Source organism: Suricata suricatta, chromosome 4, assembly GCF_006229205.1.
Source record: "Suricata suricatta isolate VVHF042 chromosome 4, meerkat_22Aug2017_6uvM2_HiC, whole genome shotgun sequence".
NCBI lineage: Eukaryota > Metazoa > Chordata > Mammalia > Carnivora > Herpestidae > Suricata > Suricata suricatta.
The window spans coordinates 159,881,970-159,890,299 of NC_043703.1; positions in this window are offsets into that span (position 1 = coordinate 159,881,970).

The following is an 8,330-nucleotide window of genomic DNA, read 5'->3' on the forward strand; positions in this document are numbered from 1 at the left end:
CAACTGTCTGGTTCAAGTCTGAATTGTGTGCTTGTCTCCATGTAACTCAGGACTATCTACAGAAACAATGTGTCTTTTCCTTTTTTCTTCCAGGTAATGATGGTGCCTTCCACTGAAGGTTAATCTTATGTGTTACCTTGCTGGGCCAGGGTATCCAGATACTGGAGGTATTTTCTAGATGAGATTAACGTCTCAATCTGTAGATTTTGTGTGAAGCAAAGGACCCTCTGACGGTGTGTGTGTGGGGTTTCCTTCCATCAGTTTGAGGGCCTTGATGGAAAGACTGATCTCCGCTGAGCAAGAAGGAAATTCTGGCAACAGACAGCTTTCAGACTCAGCCTTCACCATCAGCTCCTCCCTAGGTCTCCAGCCTGTGAACCAATTCTGCAGATTTGAACTTGCCAGCCCCTATAATTACACGAGCCCGTTCTTTAAAATGTCTCTTCCTCTGATATCCTGGGATATTATATATACATGTATATGATGGGTTCTGTTCCTCTTGAGAAGCCTGACTACTAGACCACGCTCTTCCTTGTTAAATTGTTTTGAGGATTAAGTGGGTTATGACTTTAAAAAAATTTTTTTTAAATGTTTTATTTATTTTTGATACAGAGAGAGACAAAGCATGAGAGGAGGAGGGGCAGAGAGAGAAGGAGACATAGAACCGAAAGCAGGCTCCAGGCTTTGAGCTAGCTGTCAGCACAGAGCTTGACGCGGGGCTCGAACCCACGAATGTGAGATCTGACCTGAGCCGAAGCCGGAGGCTTAACCGACTGAGCCACCCAGGCACCCCTAAGTGCGTTACGACTTATGAAGCCCATGGAGTGTGCCTGGCAGAGTAAGAGCTCTACGTGTTAGTAGTTACAGACCATCCAGACCTAGCTGACACAGTCTGCATGCTCACTCGGTGTGGGGTGGGCACGACGTGGGGCACAGGGGTGCGGAAGGCCCTGCCCTTGGGAACAGGACAGGCCGGTGGAGGGACAGGCATGCTTTCCGGAAGCTGGAATACATGGAGGAGAAAACAAAAACAGGGAAAAGGGAATGTCGTCATGGTGTGCCAACTGTGTGCACTTTGCTCTCAGACACCTTGACCTGGGGTTCAAGGTTGGTGCCTTCCTTTGGGTCTGTCTAGTGTCATGAGCAGAGCTGAGTTCAAGGTTACATCAGGTCTGCTTCCCAAATGTGACACTGGCTTTGGCGCTGGGAATGTGATTCTGATTCAGGAGTAGGGTTCCAAGAGGCAAAGCTCCGAATGAATCTGTCACGCTAGGCCATGGTTCAGGTCGAGAGCACAGGTTTTCACAGCAGGATATGCGCTCATCTGTGGCAAGGTTGGCACAGGTACAGGGTATTTGGAAAGACAGTGCATGTCCTTGGGAGACCTGGAGCCTAGGAAGGAGGTTCCTACCTGGACGACTCCTGTGCCAGCCTTGCCACAGAGAAGTCTGGGGCCGAGGCACCAGGAGCACAGAGGAGGGTGACCGAGCTGACCCGAGGAGGCAAGGAAGGCATTCGAGACTCTGTGGGTAAATTGTAGTTCGGGGAGACGTGGAGAAAGAAAGCCTCCTAGAAGGAGGCGGGGCCAGAGCCAGCCCTTGCTTGGCATGGAGGAAACATGAAGGGACTTGAGGGTCTGTGTCCTGCGAGTGGGGAGGACATTAATGTGTTAACGAAGGACCTGCGGCCCACTCAGCCTTTGCACATCCCTTCGTAACAAACCCATCGTCCATTCTTTGTCACTTGTGTTGATTGTGAGAAAGTCGTGGGACAGTTACTAAAGAACTGCTTTTACTCTAGCCCACATCTTCCGCTGCATTTTAAGATAATGTATGTCACCATCCAGACTAGGAATCCCAGTTCTTCGGAGACAGAAGCATTGCCGTACTCTCCTTCAGAGCTCCGCAAACACCTGCACAGAGCCCTACGTGCACTTCCGTTTGACCTTGGCTTCTCAGCTCATTCGATCCAATCAAGCAATGGCTGGTGATGGCTGACAGAAACATAATCAATGAATTTCAGACCTTAAGGGACCCCTGGATAGCCACCGTTCACCCATCTCGTATTAGAGAAGACACTGAGGACTTGAGCTATTCAGCAAGTTGCCCCAAATTACCAAGTGGCATGGCTTGTCAGGTAGAGGCCCCTCGATCTCTGGAGTCTAAGAAACAGAGGATTGCAGAGGGTTTGCCCATGTCTTCAGATGTCGTCCAGTCACTTGTTCATGGCGGGGTTTCTCTGTTGCTCAGGGAGCTGTGCTTGTGAGGTCAAGATTCCTGGCCTCATTGTGCTGTGGGCACGTTGTCAGCCTCTGCCCCTTGGTGATGGGCTGTGCTGCCCACCAGCTCCTAACCTGAAGGACTGACAGTGGGGATGCAGCTGGATCAGGGCAGAATCACCTCGCATTATCTAGGGGGCCTTTTCCAGAACTGCACTAGCTGCTGGGGTTTAAAGGGTGTTAGAAGGATGAATCAGACGTGGGTCTTGTCATCTTGAAACTCAAAATCAACTGGCAAAATAGCATAAGAACAAGAAACCGAGCAAGAAAAGTGTGAAACGATCATAGAAAGCAACTTCAAAATGGCCCAGTTTCCAGGATCTTGCTCTCATGATTGTAGGGCACAGTCTCTGGAAACTCAACCAGAGTCCAGTTTTGCTCATTCTCCACTAAGACCCATTTGAGACCCTTGTAATCATTTACCATTAAAAAGAGAAGGAGTTGAAGCTTCCATCCTGAAAATCAAGGATGAGGAAGCACCCGGAAAGATCCAGGAAGCACTGTTTGCCAGCCAGGAAAGTCGGGGATTCTGAACAAGAGAGTGTTGATAGGCCATGCTCCAGAATCCGTCGCGGTGGATTGCATTTTCTACAGAGAGAAAAGGGAGAGCAGGAAAATACCAGTTTGTAATCCCATTGCTCAGGTCAACAGAATCTGCAAGCTATGCATGACCTCCCCAGTGGAATAAATGTTGGGGCCAGGTTGATTTAGGATGGAAAAAAAAATCCCTTTGGAAATTGACAAGTGAATTCACCTTTCACTGAATCTCTTAGAAGCAGAAAACATAGCTTCTTGGTAATCTGGACTAGGTGTATGTTACCAAGGACATTCAAAGGGAGCCAGCCCTTTCATGAAAGGACATATATGGCAGTTTCTGCATAGGGGAGAAGGATGTTCACACTCCCACGTCACTAGAGTAATCCTTATAGGACCACATGGCTTGTCAAGACTAATTTCCTATAAGAAACTTAGAATTAGACACAGAACCAGCCCGGATTACAAAAGCATAATCATAAGCACCTCGTCTCAAATGAAGCCCTTTTAAGACTGTACCCATTCAAAGGAGTCTTTGTGTCACCTATGATCCTTTACCCAGGCTCTAGTGCATAGTCAGCTCATACTAACTGTCCAAGGAATGGGTGAAAAAAATGTATGATGATGGTAAAAAGGAGACTTAGAAACTCATCAAGTTTATGTCTTTGTATGAACATGAATACATAAGAAAATGACTAGATTTACAAAGTTAGAACATAACGACTCAGGATAATATTTCTCCATGTATGTATTGGAATTAGAGGCTGGATATGTTATCTAATGTGGCCTCACAACAGAGTAGCTACTTCTGTGATCATTTTATAGAAACTGGTGCTTAGATACACTGAGTGACTGCCATGGATGATTGCTGTAAGAAATACGTGCTCATTGATTGTAACGAAGGTGCTCTACTGGGGATGTGGATGGGGGGAGGCTAGGAGTGTGCAGGGGCTGGGAGGTTATGGAAATCTCTGTGACTTCCTCTAAGTTTTGCTGTGGATGTAAAATTGATCTACAAAATAAAGTGTTTATTAAAAAAATATATCGAGTGAATAAATGAGTGACCTGCACATTATAAAGCAGACAAAACTTCACTCTCCTGATTCCTGCTTAGTGCCCTGATTTAAGGTCACTCCTGATTTAAGGCTAAACAGGAATGTGTTTCTTTTCTTTAAAAATTTTTTTAATGTTTATTAGTTTTGAGAGACAGAGCGTGAGCAGGGGAGGGACAGAGAGAGAGGGAGACACAGAATCCGAAGCAGACTCCAGGCTCTGAGCTGTCAGCACAGAGCTCGATGCAAGGTTCGAACCCATGAACTGAGAGATCATGACCTGAGCCGAAGTCAGCCGCATAACTGACTGAGCCACCCAGGCGCCCCCAGGAATGCGTTTCTGATCTACAACCTGCCCCTCTTGGTTTTGGTTGTGGAATCATGAGTTGAATGCCACCAGACACTTGATACATATTTAACTTCATTCCGGAGGCTGTTTCTGCACAGTGCACATCACTGTTGCCCGTGCTAGTGTGTGAGTGTCCAGAAGGCAAGGCTAAGCTACCCGTTCCTTCTTCTGTTCTTCCCTTGTGCTATTCGCCTCTCTTGTCCCACAGGATTGTAAGCAGGCGCTTGTCTCTGTCTCTCATCGTATCATGATCTTCTCACAGGCTGAGGCTGTGCCGCACGCAACTCCCTATGCCCTCTTTCAGCACGATGCTTTGTGCAATAAGGGCTCAAAAATTGTTCACTGCAGAAAAATTATGACTGTTTGCCTGTCTTTGTCACATATAAAATAGAGTCCAATTCAATTCTTTCTGATGATAACAAGGAATAACAATGCCAAAAATTCTTGGCTTATTGACACGCCTTCTGACACACGGTTACTTAACTGTATGCTCCTTTGAGATCCTGGGAAGAAGTGCTTCACCTGTGTCATAAAATACTTCAGATGCTGGTGTGACTCCGTCATTCAGTGTGGTATGGGAGTCGTCAATGGATGGGGGAAGTGACATTGATAATTTGCATCCCACTGGCTGGTGTTTCTAACTCGATTCAGGGGACATTTTCCTTTGCTCACCATTCTGGCCCGCATACCCCCCTAAGCCTAAATCCCTTTTTGGGTTGGTGTTTATTGTATTCTGTCATGAGCAAAATATCATGAACATGTCTGAGGTTGGTTACATTAGTCATTACCTAATGTAAGAGAAAGGGGACAGTCATAGCAAAATAAGGTCTGGCTCCTATTGAGTAGAAAGCTTAGGTTGTAGTCCAAGAATCAGAGGTTTTCTCAAGGTGAAAGTCCACCAGAGTAAAGGGCATGGGTCTGAATTAGACATCAAGTCAACACAAAGTCAGGTGCGTTTCCCAGTGGTGTTGATGAACCAAGACAGATAAGGGGGAAGCTCAGGCGCATGTTTGTAAGTAGCGCTGCAGAGAGTGAAAGCAGTATTAGACACATAAGGTGGGATATTTGATTCAAAATTAGAGGTTAATATATTTGGTGACTCAGAAGATTAGGTAGGATGTCATTACATGAGAAAAGTAAATAATGTTCCCAAAAGAAAAAAAAGGTTATGTTTAATTTCAGAGAGTTCAACTTTTGGAAGTATTCTGGGACTGGATTAAAAAGTAACTTCAGTAACTGCCTGGCCAGCTCTTTATTCCTGGTTTTTTATTTTTTATTTTTTTTTTTAAGAAAAATCCAACTTTCCTCTTAATCGAGTTGAAACAGTCCTGGTGGAATTTGTCCGAGGCTCTGTAAATCGCTAACATTCCATCTTGCCGTGTCTTATAAACACATAAAAGACTATTGTTGCACAGAGTTAGGTTTTTAATAATTTTTCAACTCCTTTACCTCTGGAGTCCACTTAAAGCCATCCTCTGTGGGAAGCCATTCCCGAATATCAGAGCTTTTTTTGTGAGAACAAAGAGGTAGTCTTTCTTGCAGAGAATAATTCTACACTGGCAGAGAGCTGTGCTACATGACCTAATAGGTCTTTTCTATCTCTAATTTCTGTGATTCTATGAAAATCATCACCCACTATAAGAAACAGATGTTGGCTGGTAGACAATGGCTGTGAGGACCCATCTTCCCCCGTCAGCCCCTTTCCGACGCGTAGGTTGCCACCTCTCCACCCCACCCCCCACTTCTCTGCTCTGTGGCAGCTGATGAGATATTTATATCCTTCTTCCTTAGCCTGCCAATTATAATTATCAATATCTGCACTGATAAAAAAAGAGGCATCATCGAGTTGTGCACAGTATGTGATAAGCCAAGTTTGAGTTGAACACGAGAATAGATTCTTCCAATTATGAACAAAAGAGAGGTGCGTGTGCTCACATGGCCACAAGAGAGATCTCTGGCCCCCCTTGAAGCACCTTCATGGACAGACATCGAGGTGGGGACGCCCTTAGGAGCAACTATTGCCGGAGACAATGGCGTCTCTACTGTAAAGAGATAGAGCGTTGCTTTAAATATAATAAACAAAAGTGAAATCTTACACAAGGCAGCACAGCTTAGTAATTGCTGTTTTGGAGCTCACGTCTCTGTAGTTATTTGCTCAGCATTTCATCTCCAGCTGCAGCACAATTTTTGCCAAATATAGATAAATGAAGTTAAAGTTATTGGCAACCACTAGTTCTGTGTCCCTGTTTCGAGTTTATAGATTTCATAGGAATGGCATTACTTATTTCTGCAGCAGACAATTGTTCTTCTGAAGCAAGAACTTTTTCCATGGTGTGGTCTGGAGGGCATTTTAACTGAGGCAGGAAATTTTATCAGAGATACATGGGCAGCTGGAGGAAGAGTTCTGTCTGGGCTGCGGATCAGTTGAAACTTAGAGGTGGAAGGAAGACAGGCTTTCAACGCAAACAACACATAATAAGGGTTTCCTAACCTTCACACAGTTTTAATAAAGTATCTGCAGACACCCCCTTTCATCATGGACTGCCTTAGAGCAGCGATACCTCTGTTCGATCTGCAACTTCCCCGAGACGCCTCATCAGAAAGAAGCGACCGCCGTCATCTGAAAAAGAGTGTTTGGTTCTAGTCTTTTACTTCTGTGAAATTTGAGGCTGTCGAATCTCCTGTTAGATGAGCAGGACTCCTAGCGGTCAGGATGAAAGGTGGTCTTAGAGGTGGATCAACCTTCCACAGGGTGCGACTCCCTTCCACGGTGGATGGCCCCGCCCTCTTTTGAATCATCTTCTGTGGACAAACATCTTCATCTCCCAAGAGGCTTTCGCTCTCATGATCTACTCTGGTTGTTGGGGTGAAATGTTTATTTGGCACTTTTTTTAGGAGACCTGAGTGGTCAGCCACACGCCTCCTGTAAATCTCTCCTCTCCATCCAAGGCCCATCGATTCTCTGCTATCTTATGATGGCTTCATTTAAGGCTCTGTGTGAGTCTGGTGAATTCGCTGCTTTGGATAAAGTCATTTTTAGAACCTCCCGTAGCTGCAAAATCGGACGAAAAGACATATTTTGGAAGGACACCACCGTGTGAGTCCAAGTCAATTGCATTTACACACACACCTCACTCACAGGCTCATGCGCACACACACACACACTTGTACACACACACTTGCACACACACTTGTGCACACGCGCGCGCACACACACACACACACACACAGTCTCAACGTCTTGGCCATTAACTGGACTAGAGCTACTTGGTTAGATTCAGACAGTTAATTTCCTATCCTTTCCTGAGTACATTACACCTGTACTCAGAGCAAGGTCACTCTCACATCTGTCTGTGAGCCGAGCCCTCTGTGTGAAATCTGAGAAGAGTAACACATTAGTGTCCTTCTGTCCTCCTCTGCCCTCTTTTACTTCCTCCTTATTATCTTTTCCAAGCCCATTTAAAAGATTCATAGAACTCAACAATGAGAAAATAATTGAAATCTTTTAAAATATGTCCTTTTCCATTCACCCAATATGATCGATCACCTCTATCAGAAATCACTTTAGGAAATGCCTTTCCTGTTTATTGTGTTTTTACCAAATTTCAGGACGATGCGACCCCACATATCTTGGGCCCTTTGCCCAACAGAGCTGGGAGAACTGTCATCTACGACGCTTTGAAACTCCTCTGTCATCACGCTGTCACGTTGGGTTCTAAATGCACTTTTTACATAGCCCTGCCCTGCAAACTGGGTAATGACCACTCGTCCGTCATTCATTTTCACATTCTAACTCATCACACTCTTGTGACTCTTGTGCAGAGGGTCTCTGGGAAATATTTGCTGAACGAAGGAGTGTGTTAACAACAAAGATGATTTTGGGGAATGGCACCAAAATTAAGGGAGCGAGCGTCTCTGAGCAAAGCTGAAAAAAGAGAGAAGGGGGCTTTGATGACGGTCTCTGGCTTCCGGAGGCATCTGCGGGGATTCTTTGCAGCTTGGCCCGGGGAGCCTTGCGGCAGCAGCCTGGCCACCACCCAGCACTGTGGAGGGGGCCAGAGCCGAGCAGGCTGTGTGCCTTGAGGTGGGATTCTGGAAAGTCAGCTGAAAGGCACAT